Consider the following 16,542-nt stretch of genomic DNA (forward strand, 5'->3'; position numbering starts at 1 on the left):
GGAGGAGTCGCACTGTCCTGAAAATTGCCAAGGAAATAGCTTCTTCAAGTTCCCTTAGAAATGCATTAGTCTTCTCTCGTCTCAGAACTGAAGACTGAAGAATATAGCAAAGGTGTATGAAACTTGCATGGCATTACGTGGTGTTTTGCAGTTTAAAATAAATAAAACTTTGTTAGTGACTTAGGATAAGTGACTATAAGATGAAGTGGAAAAAACAGGATACAAAATGGTATATGTACTTTTTCTTAAAAAATGTTAGTGGTAATCTCTAGGTAGTAGAATGACGCACTGCTTTTCTTTTGTTCTTTATACTGCTTACTGTTTTAGTTTAAAAAAAATTCTGCAGTGAATATGTACTATTTCACAATTTAAAAAACTATTTTTAAATGCCTTAGCATATTTCAGTAAGGGCTCACACATCCTGTAAGTATGAACATACTCATGGCACAAACAAAAAATTGCTTAAGTGGTACAGGTAGCAACTTGCCCCAAAAGTTTGAATATTCTTTATATTTGCCAACTTGGCAATGAATCCTTCTGCCAGCTCCACCCTGACATGCTAGAGAAAGGAAGTGGGGTTATAAAAAAGTTGAAGGAAGAAGAGGAGTGGGGGAGAACATATATTTTATTCATGATTCTGACACGCTGTAACTGAGTCAGTGGTAAATGCCCATCACAGCCCTTTTGAGATCAGTGTGTGAGTCACGAACTGTCCCAGGAATAAGAATGCTCCCAGTAGTTTGGTTTTGGTGATAAAAGACTCCAACCACTTGCCCTAACGTTGAAGGAAAGCAAAGGGAACATACGTCACTGGCTGTTAACTTACCGACAGCAGCCTACTATGATTCATTATTTTGGCAAACATATTAGAGATACTAATGTTTTATTTAGAAGTTCTGTACAATTTAGCAATGTGCAGAGGTCACATTTCACAGGGCTTCACCAGGAGTACATCACGTAGGTTTTGCAAATGTATCCAGATCAATAATGTATGACTCTCTTAATTTAAGCATAGAATAAAAAAAAATTCAACTTCCTTAATTTTTGTTGTTGTATTAATCTGGGAGCTACCAGTGGAAAAATAATGAACCTTAGCATGTTTATTAATCTGATTCACCTATTTGTATCCACTAATTGCAAGGCATTTCTAACTACAAACGTCAATTCTTAAAGGAAATTATGAATTCTTTACCACTATACTCCACATGGATTAGGAAAAAAATATGCAATAGCTACTGGCTTTGAAGAAAGACAGTCTTTTTTTTTTTTTTTATTCTCCTTTCTTCTTTTTCTCTGAGAAAAATATAGCCCTATAAAGACTAAACAATGACGTCAAAGCTTTGATCACTACGAAGATTGGTAAGTGTATTACCCTGTTCTGACTAGAATTTCCTGTGTATTGAATTTTTATAAAAGTGTGCGTGTGTGTTTGCTGAGGACCTATTAGGTCAATTTCACATGAATCTTACTTTTTTTTTTTTTACTGACCATAAAGAAAATACTAATACTGAAAAACCTGACTATCAGAATTTTTAGGTAAACTGCCAAGTATTACAAATTTTCTTCAGTCAGAAATTTTAATCATGAGGCTCCGCCCAGGTACTGTGGTAGTAATTCAAGGTACTTGATTAATATAATTATATGTAATTACTTTTTCTTATTATAAAAATAATCTATGCTTATAAAACATTCAAACAAGGCATAATGTAAACTGGAAACATAAAGTCCCACTCTGCCAAATTACACTTGCCATTGACAATATTATGCTCATTTTGAATAGTAAATCTTTTTGAGGGGCTTCCCTGGGGGCACAGTGGTTAAGAATCCGCCTGCCAATGCAGGGGACACAGGTTCAAGCCCTGGTCCGGGAAGATCCCATATGCCGCGGAGCAGCTAAGCCCATGAGCCACAGCTACTGAGCCTGCGCTCTAGAGCCCACAAGCCACAATTACTGAGCCCACGTGCCACAACTACTGAAGCCCACACGCCTAGAGCCCGTGCTCCACAACAAGAGAAGTCACGACAATGAGAAGCCCGCGCACCGCAACGAAGAGTAGCCCCCGCTCGCCGCAACTAGAGAAAGCCCGCGCACAGCAACGAAGGCCCAACGCAGCCAAAAATAAATAAATTTTAAAAATTAAAAAAAAAACCTTTTTTAAGAGCACAGGGTCAAATAGTTAAAGCTGGCCTTCTGACTGCTTCCTCTACCGACTCAGCAGGTAACCTTGAGCATGTCAAGAACAGGTCATCTGTTTGTCAGAGGAAGCAAGTAATTCATCCTTTATTCACGCAGTCAGCAAATATATATGTATAGAGGACCCTGTGAAGAGCATTAGGAATCTCTCCGCAAACTGTCTACCACCGTTGCAATATTATCCTTAGAAATTCATATGAGAGCATATAAGTCATTTTCCCCTAAAAAAAAAACAAAACCCACCACCAACAACCCACTTATTTGATAATTACTGTGTACCCAGCACTAGACTAAACACTTCTGCGTATGGTGTTTTATTTAATATTCACATTAACTCCATGGACGAGGGACTGTTATTATCCCCACATTATAGCTGAGGACACGGGGTGATGTGACTTGCTCGGATCCAGGTCACTGCACGTGGGTGAGAACCCAGAGCAGCATTTCTGCTGCAGGCCTGTCCTCCCCACCGCAGCGCCGGCTGGCTCCAGTGAACACACGCTTTCAGGAGGAGACAACGAAGCCTGTCCATTCTGAGCATTTCACGTAAGTGAGTGATTCGAGGGGCGCGTGGTGATGTCCACAGTGAGGGGGTGGAGGGGACACGGCAAATGGTCGGCTGGAGAAACAGGATGACTCCAGGCCTCTTAGGGAAAGAAGGCTCTGAGAGGAGGGGAAGAAGCAGATAAGAGGTAACTCAAAAATTTTTAGTGTGTGTGTGTGAAAAAAAAGAAAAAATTTAACCTGTTTCACAACTTTACCTAGGGGTAAGCTGAATAAGCCCTTGGCTTCTTTTTTTAACATGTATCTATTCTTTTTCAAATTCTTTTCCCATGTAGGTCATTACAGAGTACTGAGCAGAGTTCCCTGTGCTCTACACTAGGTCCTTGTTGGTGATCTGTTTTAAATATAGCAGTGTGTACACGTCAATCCCAATCTACCAGTCTATCCCTCCCCCCAGCCCGTTCTTCCCCACCCCGGCCCCGGTAACCATAAGTTGGTTCTCTAAGTCTGTGAGTTTGTTTCTGTTTTGTAAATAAGTTCATTTGTATTTTTTTTTTAATTCCGCATATAAGCGATATCATATGATATTTGTCTTTCTCTGTCTGACTTAATCTCCAGGTCCATCCATGTTGCTGCAAATGGCATTACTTCATTCTTTTTAATGGCTGAGTAGTATGCCGTTGGTTTCTATGTACAATTCTCTTCATCTGAAAACTGTTCTGCGGGAGGCATGATATTTCAGGGTAACAGATTGCTGACTGGTCAAACCAACTATTATATGTTAGTCAAAGATAATTTCATGAACCACTTTCCTTTCCTTAACTTTTCAAGTAGAGTGTAGTAGTAATCAATAATTTTGAAATATGTTTTTGTGCAGACACCACTAATATTTTTGTTCACAGTTGTGTAGGCTAGATGATACAGATATCTGAAGAAAAAAATAAAATAGAGACAAAGGTGGAAAATATTTCTGGTGTATAAACGAAAACAAAGTCTAGATCTAGTCTGCCCGATGGGGTAGTGACATAGGATGATTTACATTTAAATTAATTAAAAGTAAATCAAATGAAAATTTCAGTTCCTCAGTCACATTAGCCACATTTCTAGTGCTCACCAGCCATATGTGACTGGTGGTTACCCTACTGGAGAGCCCAGACATACAGCATTCCCATCACCTTAGAAATTTCTACTGGACAGCACTGGTCTAGATGTAAACCCACAGAGTAAGAGACCATTATGTTCATACAGGTAATAACCTAATGAAAGGAGAGAAATAATAAAAGGAGGCAGTTTAAGAATAAAAAGAGCGACTTAATAATCTATATTTGTTGAAGAACAAGAAATGCTAAACAGACAAGGTCACTAAGTAATATTACTAAATTGCTATCAAGAGAAAGCTAATTTGTAGTTGTGAATATATTATTAGTCGCTATATCTATTACGCTTACTAGAGTTGAAAACTAGATGAAATCAGTAATATGAACAGGAAAAAAATTTTTCAAACTGCAAAAATTATGCCAGTGGGTTAAGAAGTCAAGGAAGATCAAGTTGATTGTTCAACAGTGAGAGCCGTAGGCTGAGAATCTGGAGAGGAAAACGCTCATAAGTGATGGTATGAAAGAACTAGATTGGTTGACACAATCCCAATGACGTGATAATGAGACAAATGAAAGAAGAAAATTTGCTACGAGGAAGTTGTGAAAATGAACGAGGTTGCCTTTGGTAAGTGGGCTCCCAGTACAGCGTGCTGCTGGTGATACATTGTGAATATTGCAAACATATTTTGAAAAAGAAGCTGCAGGATGTAAACTTTGTCTTATTCATTTTTGCACAACTACTACAAGGAAATTTCTGAAATGAAGAAAACACTGCTTCCACCTCCTCTAGAGAAAGACATGTGACCACAAAGGCTCTTATTACTGGGCAGCTCTTTTGTCGGACGTGAGGCTGTGTCCTCCACGTGGATATGTCATCATGACAGTCATTCCCTGACTGGCTCAGAAACGCATTGACTCACTAGTGCATCACGTTCCTGGAGGCTGCGCTAAGTCCATGTATGCAAAAGTACAAAATGAACTTGTTCAAGCATCACTAGCGTCTTACGGTGAGTTACTTCAATTATTACCTAGTTTTGTAAATGTTCATAGCTCAGCAGTAAACCTAGTGCCAGAAAAGTCACCAAGTGGAACAAGATCCGTTGCACCTATGAGAGTTCGTAAGTTGAAAGCCTGTAAATAGAGGAACTTCCCTATCGTTAACCTATGTTGCCCATGAGAATGTGGAGGCTCAGAGAGTTTCAGTTGCCCGAGGTCAGGCAATAAGCTAGAGGAGAAGCCGGGGGTGGGCTCTGGGTTTAGGTGCCTGCAGAACCGAGTCCCCTTCTGTGAACTATGCCGTGCAGCTGCCCACCAGCTGTGTCACAGGACTGGGTGGGTGAGGGTAGCACTGTTGTCTGGGGGAAAGAGCAGGAGGTTGGACACCTGTTTTACACTGGGCTACCCCAGAAGCAGGCCTGGAGGAAAGGATGCTGAGTGTTTGTGGTTTATTTGGAAAGTGATCTCAGGAAGCACCGCCTGTGCAGTGGGGAAGTGGGTCAGGGCGGGAAGGAAGTCCACGCAGGGTGTGCTAATGAGGAGATGAATTCTTTGAGTAAGTGGGAATAAATTCCACCAGGACCAGTGGGAAATGGTGGAAACCGCTCTTCAGAGATTTTTCACCCCAAAGAGGAAGGTGAGTTGTTTAGTCTCCAAACTTTCTCCTTTATTGGCTGAGGGTTACTCCCAGGGCCATTAACTCTCCAACCCCTTCTGGACCGCCCCAGGGGTGCCCCCTCCCCTCAACGAGAAAGCCCCCAGGCAGAGAGCCTCTGACACAGAAGGGCTGGTAGAGATGGGAACACTGAGTGCCAGGAGGATCCAGGCAGAGCACAGACAGATGCTCTACCAGCTCGGACAACGATAAGCTTGAATTCCAACTCTACTGCTACATGCTTTATGACTTTGGGCAAATAAGGACCCCATCAAAGATGACACACTGTATTTGGTTGTTCTATATCTGTTATGTCTCCATCTAGAAGAGTTCTCCTTCTTCCTTTTTTTCCATAAAATTGACCACTGACTGGAAGTAGACCAGTTGTCTTACAGAAGGTCCCATTTCATGCTTTTGTCTGACTGTTTCTTCAGGTACTATTTTACCATGGTCCTCTACTCCCCGTATTCCCTACAAACTAGGTGTTAGATCTAAAGACATGATTAGATTTAAGCTAAACATTTTGGCAAGAATCCCTCCTGGGAGGTGATCTGTATCTCACAACGCATCCCTTCAGGAGGCTCCCTACATCTGGTTGTTCCATCACTAGTTATGCTATCCTCAGTGGGTAAGATGGTCACAGCTAGATCACTCTGGCGCTCAGATTCTGTATTTGTAATAAGGAATCCGAATAGCCATGTTGCTGGATTCCTATAAGAATTAATGATATAGTCAATGCCCCTAACACAGTCCATAAATACAGTAGGGGCTCCATTAAGGAGAAGGATAATACAACTGGAATAACTATAGAGGGAGAGGAGAAGAAGGAACTATAATATACAGCTTCAGAAGGACAGAATTTTAAACTGAGTTTTAAGATCAGACAAGGGAGAATTGCGTCCCGGTGTGAGTTTCAAAGCAGAACAAAAATACAAAGTGCGTGGTACAAATAGCAACATGGATTGTGAAAGAGATGAAAGTCAAAGCAGGAAAGCTGTGATGAGGAGAGATTGTGGGAGGATTTCAGTATCATGTTAAGTCCTTTGGCTTTTATTCTGTGGCAATAAAAAGCCATCACAGGTGAGATTTTGTTTTAAGAATCATTTGACTTGTGTTTCAAGAGTATAATGATACCCCAGATCTTTTGTTTGCCCTTCAAGACCCTCTCTCACCTTTCTCAACCTAGTTCTCTGCCCCCAGAGGCCACTCTGGCTGGACCACATCAACACACTTTCTTGGTTTCTGGCTTCTGGGTGGTTTGGACCACTTGGGAGCCTGGGCAGTAATGAGACAGGCTGGGACCTGGGACCCTCAGCCGCAGTGCTGCAATGCTGGCACCTGGACAAACACCTCCTCCAGCAACGAAGCACAAAGAAACTATAAGGGACTAAAATTAACAGCATGCATGTGCAGTTGGGGCAAATTCTGGACAAAGGACACAAAAAGACCCCAAAAAACCCCAACTGCCACTTCTGAAGAGGTGGGAGCAAAAGCAGGGCGCTGTGCATGCCCCCTGCACTCAACACCACCAAAGGGGTGGGCAAAATACCTAAGCCACCCCTCCGGCCCGACCCCTGGACGCACCCCTACCTACCCTCACCCCACATAAGGAACCAGCTCGCTCCCCCTTGGGGTGTGAGCAAGGGAACATGTTACTTGTTCCCGCTCCCCACTGCTGCAGCAGGAGCCCCAGTAAAGCCCTGCCTGAATTTCTGGTCTGACCTCTAGTCAAGTTCTGTTGACTGGGGAAGGCCGAGAACCTTGTTCCGTACCACTCGGGTTGCCATATGGTTCCTGCTGCATATATGAATACAGTACAGGTATCCCCTGTTTTCTGAAAGTTTGCTTTATGCCACTTTGCTTTTTCAAAAGACCTACATTAGCGTCTGCTTTTGCTAACTGAAAGAAATCCAGAGAGGATTTTCACCTGTACAAAAAAAAGGCGAAAAGCAAAACTAGCATTCAGTATTTGTTTTGCAGGGAGCAAGAGCGGGACCACCAAACTCTTTCCCTGGGAACCACACTCAGCACCTCAGCGTAGAGCCACCACAGCTCTGAATTGTGTCTGTGAGCATCTGTGCTTCATCTCCATTTATTCTGTGCATCCATTAGCAAGATATGTCTTAAGGTAACTGCTTCTTCTTCGCTTTATGCCATTTTGGTTTACGAAAGACTTCACAGGAATGCTCTGCTTTCAGATACCAGGGGAAACCTGTAGTACAAAAATGACTCCAAGAGACAGACCCTCAAATAAGATGAATGTGTGGTAGAGGAAAGAAGCACTCATTACCAAACTCTGCTAAGTCCAGTTACAGATGTGGGGACTGGATCAGCTACAGTTTGCGTCACTTGACTTTTTTTTTCCTTTTTTCCTCTGCTGTCTTGCATGAAAAACCCCAGTGATCACTAATGTTGTAGTTCCAGTCACGGGCATGACTGATTGACAATTCAGCCAAATCACCCCTTGACGATTCAGTAACTGATGGGACTTCATGTGTCCTCTGCGACAGGGACACTAACTTTTTTCACAAACACGAGTGGATGCCAAGAGGCCAAAGGGATGAGGGCACCAGAGGTCTTGTGTACCACTCCAAATCCAGGAGACTTTTAACTATAAATTTTATCAGTTGTCTCCCTCACTTTCTGGGCCGTGGTTGGGTTCTCACAGTCTGAGCAGAGCTGATGAAGGGATGAGAATGAGGTGAGGGTGTTTCTTCCTCTTCTCCCATCCTGGGCGTTGTCTCTGGCTGGCTGCCTCGCATGACCAAAGGGGACAGGTCCGGTCATGGGGGGGTGTTATGGCCTGAATCGTGTTCCCACAAATTCGTGTGTTGAAGCTCTAACCCCCAGTGCAACTGTATTTGGAATAAGGAAGAAATTAAGGTTAAAGGATTTGCATTCTTATAGAAGAGATACGGGAAGGCTTACTCTGTCTCCACTGCATGAGGACACGGCAAGAAGGCGGCCATCTGCAAACCAGGAGAGAGCTTTTCCCAGAGACCTGAGTGCCTGGCACCTTGATCTTAGACTTCCCAGCCTCCAAACTGTGAGGAAAAACACTTCTCTTGTTTGAGTCAGTCATTGGTATTCTGTTATGGCAGCCCAAGCTGACTGAGATGGTGGGTCTCTCCCTAGAACCCTCTCATTTCAGGCTTTTGTTACAACTCCTTGACTTGCGATCTCAGACCTATGGACGGTTAACAGCCCCACTATTCCTTTTTGTTTCTGTCACGGGCTCACACTTTTATTCACAGCCCCTTTAATTTTTATTGGAGCATAGTTGATGTACAATGTTGTGTTAGTTTCAGGTGTACAGCAAAGTGAATCAGTTATACATATACATACATCCACTCTTTTTTTAGATTATTTTCCCATATAGGCCATTACAGAGTATTGAGTAGAGTTCCCTGTGCTATACAGTAGGTCCTTATTAGTTATCTATTTTATATAGAGTAGTGTGTATATGTCAATCCCAATCTCCCAATTTATCCCACCCTACCCCGGTAACCATAAGTTTGTTTTCTACATCTGTGACTCTATTTCCGTCTTGTAGATAAGTTCATTTGCACCCTTTTTTAAGATTCCACATATAAGCGATATCATATGGTATTTGTCTTTCTCTGTCTGACTTACTTCACTCAGTATAACAATCTCTGGGTCCATCCATGTTGCTGCAAATGGCATTATTTCATTCTTTTTAATGGCTGAGTAATATTCCATGTATATATGTACCACATCTTCTTTATCCATTCCTCTATCGATGGACATTTAGGTTGCTTCCATGTCTTGGCTGTTGTAAATAGTGCTGCAATGAACATTGGCATACACATATCTTTTCAAATTATGGTTCTCTCCAGATATATGCCCAGGAGTGGGATTGTTGGATCATATGGTAGCTCTATTTTTAGTTTTTTAAGGAATATCCATACTGTTCTCCATAGTGGCTTCACAGCCCCTGTATTAATCCCCTCTTTATTTATTCTATTTTAAGCATGTTAGCTTTTTCCTATTGGGCCTTGACTGATGTCATAGCTCTAGATTTCACATGAAAGATGAAATGCAGAATGTGGGAAATTAGAGGCTAGGGAACATTTTCTGGGTCCTTTCTCTTTATTTTTTTTAAAGATTTTTTTTTTGGATGTAGACCATTTTTTTAATGTCTTTATTAAATTTGTTACAATATTGCTTCTGTTTTATGTTTCAGTTTTTTGGCCCCGAGGCATGTCGGGATCTTAGCTCCCCAACCGGGGGTCGAACCCGCACCCCCGGCATTGGAAGGTGAAGTCTTAACCACTCGGCCCCAGTGAAGTCCCTGGGTCCTTTCTCTTTAACAAGTATTCACTAAGCACCTGCCTTGTGCCAGGCAGTAAAGAAGAGAGACAAAGAACCTGCCCTCAAGAATATTCCAGTGTGGGAGACAAATAATAAACAAGTAAGCAAATAAATGAGATAATTTCATGCTGTAGCCAGAGCTATGAAGGAAATAATACACAGTGCGCTGAGATGGGAAACAGATGGGTTGAACCTGCTTTAGATAAGTTGGTCAAAAAAGGCCTTGGAGGAGACGACAGAAAAGCTATTGAGAAGGGAGAATCAATTACACTGATTAATGAGTAAATGTGGAAAATAAAGGAGTAAAAGAAATCAAAGATAACACCAAGATTTCTAAACGAATAACTAGCAGAAAATAGCACCAACCACATCTATAACCGATATAAGATAGGTCTACGTTCTCTGGCAGAGGTTGGCAAACTATAAATTCATCCTGCCCCTCTTTTTGTAAATTAAATATTGTTGAAACACAGACACATTCATTTATTTGTTGTCTATGGCTGCACTCAGCCTACAAAGCAGAGTTGTACAGTTTCAACAAAGACTGTGTGGCTTGCAAAGCTGAAAATACTTCCTAACTAGCTCTTCACAGAAAAAGTTTACTGATCCCTCCTCTCTGGCATGTTGCCATAGCATCATGATATAGAGAACTAAGGGGTGGTCCATTTCCTCTAGGAGGGTTTTGGTAGCTAGTGTGATCGTCTGCTCAACTAACCTTTCCCATCCTTAAGTGGGTTGGAGGAAAATTCACATTCAACCGTAATCAGTACTCGGAGTGTAGGGTAATTCGACTTTCTCATCCCTTGAATAAACATGTTCAAGAACAGTTAGCAATGTCAGTGATGAAGAAATAAGCAGAAAAGGAAGCTCCACCCCCTGGCCAGGGGCCGAACCCGGAGTGCATTTCTACATGACCCAGCGACTTCTGGTTCTCTGCTTGCTCCGTATTTCTTACATCCCCACCCCTATGTTGTCCTGTTGACTCTAGTTGCTAATAACTCCTAATTCACCCAACAACATCTACGTCAGAGAAGATGATTGGGATCAGAGGACCCTCTCCACCTCCCAGCTGGCAGCCTCTGAGGAAGGCTGTACCACTGTCTGCAAGTTAAGACTCCCTGAAGCCTTACCTCCCAGAGAAGGAGCAAGTGTTAGCCTCACCAGGGTCACAGTTGCAGGCAAATCTGCTGATACACTGTGTCATCTACAAAGTAACTGGTTGCAAAGCTGCATTAACATTAGCCCCAAGGCCAGCTGATACTTGAATAGAAAGTACTTTTATTTCAAAATAAGATTGTGTCCACAAGATTACGCCTGTCCCTATTTTAAGAGTTGAATCTAATAAATAGTACAGTCTGCTCTGTGATCATTTGCTTTACCCACTCCCGCTCCACATTACTACTTGTTTGTATCTGTTTTTTCTGTGTTACTATTTTTGGCCATGCTTTTAGCCACAGGGTTGAGTCTGAGAACGGGCAGATACGGACTCAAGAAAGATAGATGATGGTTTAAATTTATTCTCTCTGGATGAAAAGCAAAACAACTTTTGTTCAAAGGGCACTCAAAGCTTGTTAGCTGACTGCCAATTTTGAGCAACAGTCCCCCTGCCCAAAACATGACAAATTTATAGGAACCTAGTCATCATGTTCACTCTTAGTATAAACTCTCATTTGGATGATCATGAATTCATAAATTTTAGAGCAAAATAGCTGTGAGATTGGTAATCATGTGAGAGCACACTGGATGTGCGTATTAAACGATCTGGGTATAAACTTGAGCTGTAACCCCTACTCTCTGTATCCCCCAACCCCGTCTAGCATTCGATTTCCTATTTGGAAAAAGAAAGAACTGCATTGATTCCACGAAGGACTAGGAACATGAATAAAAGGAAACCTCATTCAAAATGGAGTCAGGAAACCCTAAAGAGGGAGGCGCTCAGGCAGGTGCTACTCCAGCAGAAAGAAGAAAGATTTTCTCCTCACCCGGTGACGACCCAGCCAATGAGAATTCGCCGCAACTCAGCCAATGAGAAGCCACGACAACCCGGAACTCTCCTCTCTTCTAAACACCACCCCCAGCTTCCTCCTTTCCTCTATAGATGAGGTGTGAGGAAAATTAACAAAAACAAAAGGGTGATTGTGCTGATAAAAACAAAAAATGCTCCTCACCTTTGTTCTCTGGACTTGCCCATGGTTTGCCATAGTTCGCATGTCCCAAATTGCAATTCCTCTACTATTCCCAAATAGCCCCCACGTTGCTGGCTAAACCGCTTACCTTTCTGTTTTAAAGGTTGACGGTACCTTCCAGCACGAAAAGTCTGTGGATCTCCATCTGTTCTAGTTTAACGGTGTAGGTGACTTTGGAATCAAAGTCTCTTATGTTTTGTTTTAAAGTAACTGTACGTGTGTGTGTGTGTAGGTGTTCTGCAGAGCTCAGAATCATAAGAATGCAATATCCCTGGCTCTGGGCCTAACTCTGTGTGAATTTCTGCATCTTTCTGTTTTTAGAACAAAAGGGACCATAGAGATTGTGCAGTGGCCCCCTACTCATTTTATAGGCAAGAACTTAACTTACAAGGCACCACAACTGGAACACCAGAGCTGGGACACATCTTAGGCCCTCGAACACCAGAGGACTTGAACAATGGTGCAGTTTGTTTTGACTTTCAAACCGAGTGGTATTTCTCATATTTCCTTAGTAATGAATGACATGCCAAAAAAAGCTAGTGATTCAATGTCATTTGTTGTTTTTTTTCTAATTAAAAATCATTTCCCAGGAGCCACTAACTGCTCAGTATAAGGACTTTATTGTGGCATGATTTTAATTTTACTGTGGCAGTTAAGGATTATACCAATTTCGCCTTTACCTCAGAAGTCTTGGAATGGAAAATTCTGCTTGTGGAAGTACGTATTTGTTGGATAATTTTTAAATAAAATTGTGCTTCTAAATAGCACTGGTCTCCATCACATGAGGCATTTCATCAAGAAGATAACCACTTAGTAAATTTGTTCTAAAATGCAAAAGTACTTTTACAAATTTTATTCAATGACAAAGGAAATCCTGTGACCAAACAATATGAATCCAGCCTATTTATTTGTGATACTGTTTTGGCACTGTGCATAATTAAAATCAAAATGTCACTGCCCCAGAAATAAATTAAATGTTCAATAGAAGAGCAATTAAACACATTATGACACATTCATAAAATGGAAGGCTATCCATTTAAAAATGTGTTTTAGAAAAATATATATATTTGTATAACTTATAATATTCATTATTAATTAAAACACAGGTTACAAACTGTTTGTACGCTATGATCCCCATTTCATAAATCTGTGTGTGTAAAATTCTAAAAATGAACTACATCAGAAATTAAGGAAATTTTGAGCCAAATGTTTTGTTGAAAACTTGTTTTAACATGAGACTGTTATTCTCTTTTCTTTATCTGGACAAATTCATTCCCGTCATACTCCTTCCGCATTTCACTTCCACCCACTCTACAAAAGCCACCATTTCCCATCAGAACTGATAAGAATTTAAAACTGTATCATTCCATTTCTTTTTACACTTAAAAGCTTCATGGTTCAATTACAGTAAGAAAATCTGGGAGACTAAAATCTAGAGCCAGGCCTAGGAGTTAAGTCTCTTCTCTCCAGTTTGTTTTTCCACTTAATGAGGAAGCATGCTGTTCTGATGCTATAAAAGTGATTCAGTATGAATCTATTCTCCAAATGCCGTAAATCATAGATATTGCAACTTCAAAGCCAAAGTTACTTCCTTGTGTAACTGGAAAAGAGGAAACCTACACACACCTTTCTCAATTCCTGCCCCCAGGGCTGTTTTGTACTGACCGCAATTGCCTTGCTTGGTTTACAGAGAATGGCACGGAGACCTCCTGCCCTCCCTAGGAGAGCCATCACCTGATGGCAAGGAAGAAAAACACAGTGTCAAGGCTTTGGCCTCTTCTCTGTGCTGCTGCCAAGAAACAGCTTTGTGATGGGCCCTGATTTCTTGTGCAGGTGGGTTTGGGGCCCTATCTGGGTCCAGGGAGGCAGGTAGGGTGAAGAAGAGTGACACTGAACTACTTAACAATAATAAGTCCCTGACCTGATATTGTGGTAAACACTGTGGGGCACTTGCCTAGTTCTGCCCAGATGGACTTTCCTGGGCCTCTATACCCATTACCCGGCTGCTAGGAATGTTGGCTGCTAACAGTTCATGCCTACTCTGCTTCTCCAAGCCCCCTCCTGGCCAGAGCCAACCTAGGAGTTAAGTCTCTTCTCTCCTCCCACCAGAGCCCGCAGCCCCCGTCTGATCCAGGCTACAAAAACATAGCCCCTGATCTCAAGGAAGGACCACTTTTCAGAGCCCAGTCCCACCATCCCCACGGCACACCCCCGCTCCCCCCGCCACCATGGGGCCAGGGCCAGACTTTACCTTTGATCACATCCTTCCCGGTTCCATCCCTCCTCGACCCTCCTTCCCTCAGTCTCTGAGAGCTTTCTCCCAAAGAGCTGACCCTCCACAGATCACAGGAACCCCATCCCTGCCTCTAGGGAGCCTGTCCTAAAACAGATAATCTGGCTGGAGGAAAAATGATTTTATTTCCCGAACAAGTTCCTGGCCTCCTGTAGTAGATGATCAGCAGGGACCCAGGGCTCCCATGGTGGGGCTTCCATAGGACTCTCCAGGCTGGCTGGCACTGTATCTGGATCTCACTGTATCTGAGAACCAGTGTTTATCTTTGCATCTGTGCATCTGAACGTCTCCGTGTCTGTGGAGGGCTGTGGCTGGCCCCCTAGCTACCTGTTGCTGGTGAAGACAGATCATCCTTCTGTCTTGCTCACTTGGAGGCCCTGGCATTGAATGCCAAAGGCCGGGCTGCAGGGTTTGGCAGAAACCCCATCAGGGTAGCAGCCTAAAATGAACAACACTTGGGCTTCCCTGCTGGCACAGTGGTTAAGAATCTGCCTGCCAATGCAGGGGATGTGGGTTCGAGCCCTGGTCTGGGAAGATCCCATGTGCCGCGGAGCAGCTGAGCCTGTGCGCCACAACTACTGAGCCTGCGCTCTAAAGCCCACGTGCCACAACTACTGAAGCCCCTGCACCTAGAGCCCATGCTCTGCAACAAGAGAAGCCACTGCAATGAGAAGCCCACGCACCGCAACAAAGAGTAGCCCCTGCTCGTCACAACTAGAGAAAGCCTGCATGCAGCGACGAAGACCCAATGCAGTCAAAAATAATAAATAAATTTATATGTTAATTAATTAATCAATCAATTAATTAATTAAAATAAAAATAAAATGAGCAACACCCATCACTGTGTCCCCAATGGTCACCTACAGCAGGAATGCCTCCCAAGGCAAGACCGCCCCTGGGAAGGGGCTGGGAGTTCTTAAGGGAAAGATGGACAAAGATTCTGTGTATTGTGGAATATTCCTCAAATACCACAGACAATCTGAACTCCACTCTTTTGCTTATCTATTCTCTCCTTCCTTCGGCTTCTCTAAATCCTACACACCCTTCAAGGCCCTACTGTGTCCTAACTCCTCCTTGCTCTACATCCTCCCCAACCCTCCTGGCCACCGGAATCTCTCCTCTCACACTTTACACAATTCTTGTTGCCTAGACCGTTCTTTCAGCATCTCACATATATCATCATGCACTGTCCCTGATAGCTTTGTGTTGACGTCTCTTCTCTCCAACTTATTTGAAAAGCCCTCGAGGCTAAGGACAATGCCTTATACGGACTCTCCCTAAACGGTATGCCCATGACAGATACTACTAAGTAAATATTTATTAATGATGTTGACACGTATACTCATTGCCAAGCTTGCGAAGTGATGTGTCTTCATGTGGGTGACAGGATTGTGTGAGTTCTGGCAATTAAGATCTTTTCCTGCCCTAAGGGATTACCGAATGATCGCAGGGATTGGAGAGAAGTTAGCGTTCTGTTGGAAGCAGAGATAATAAATTTAAGTCCAAAGCGGGCTCAGTTCTTACAAGAAGCCCCCTGCTCACTCTGCCCCCTCGGGCAAGAGAGGATGATCTGGGCTGTCTGGAGATTAGGGGAGAAATGCCGTGTTTGTAAGGAGAGGCCACTCTTTTCCATTTAACATCCCTTTTTTGGACTGATTTGTGTCTCAAAAACTAAGGTCTAAGTTCAAGAAGAGAGATGTGTTTTGAAGTTTTTGTGTAACTGAGAGATGGTGACAGTGGTACTTTGTTCCCCAGTTGGATGTCCTCTGAGTCACCAGAATGGCCAACTGGTCCCAGTGCCAACAGAGCTCAGGGGAAAACGAGCAGAGAAGGGCCAAGAACTACCCAGATACACGGCATGGTACCCACCTGAGCCCTGAGGCTCCAGAATCAGGACCACAGAGGACAGATTGGGGTCAGGATGGGTCCGCAGGGTCCTGCCCTCCTCACATGAATGCTGAGTGCAACTATCAACTAGAAGTCAGCAACAGTGGTAGCCAGGTCCCAGGAGAGACCACCGTTACTTAGAAAAGCTCCTTGGCATTGAGTCCCTTATCGGCAGATTGGGAGGGCCTCTGGAGACAAGTTGCTACAGCAATTATGATGAACGACAGAAAACAAGCAGCATCCTCCCATCCCTGACATGGGGCTGTCACGTCCCCAAGTCCCCAGAGCCATCCTGCCCCTTTACCACCCTGGAGGAACAAGCAGGGGGCGGGGGAGGGGGGAGAGCAGGGGAGAGGCAGTAGGAGCATGCTCAGTTGAATACGAGATTAGAGTTTGTA

Source organism: Balaenoptera acutorostrata, chromosome 1 (genome assembly GCF_949987535.1).
Source record: "Balaenoptera acutorostrata chromosome 1, mBalAcu1.1, whole genome shotgun sequence".
Taxonomy (NCBI): domain Eukaryota; kingdom Metazoa; phylum Chordata; class Mammalia; order Artiodactyla; family Balaenopteridae; genus Balaenoptera; species Balaenoptera acutorostrata.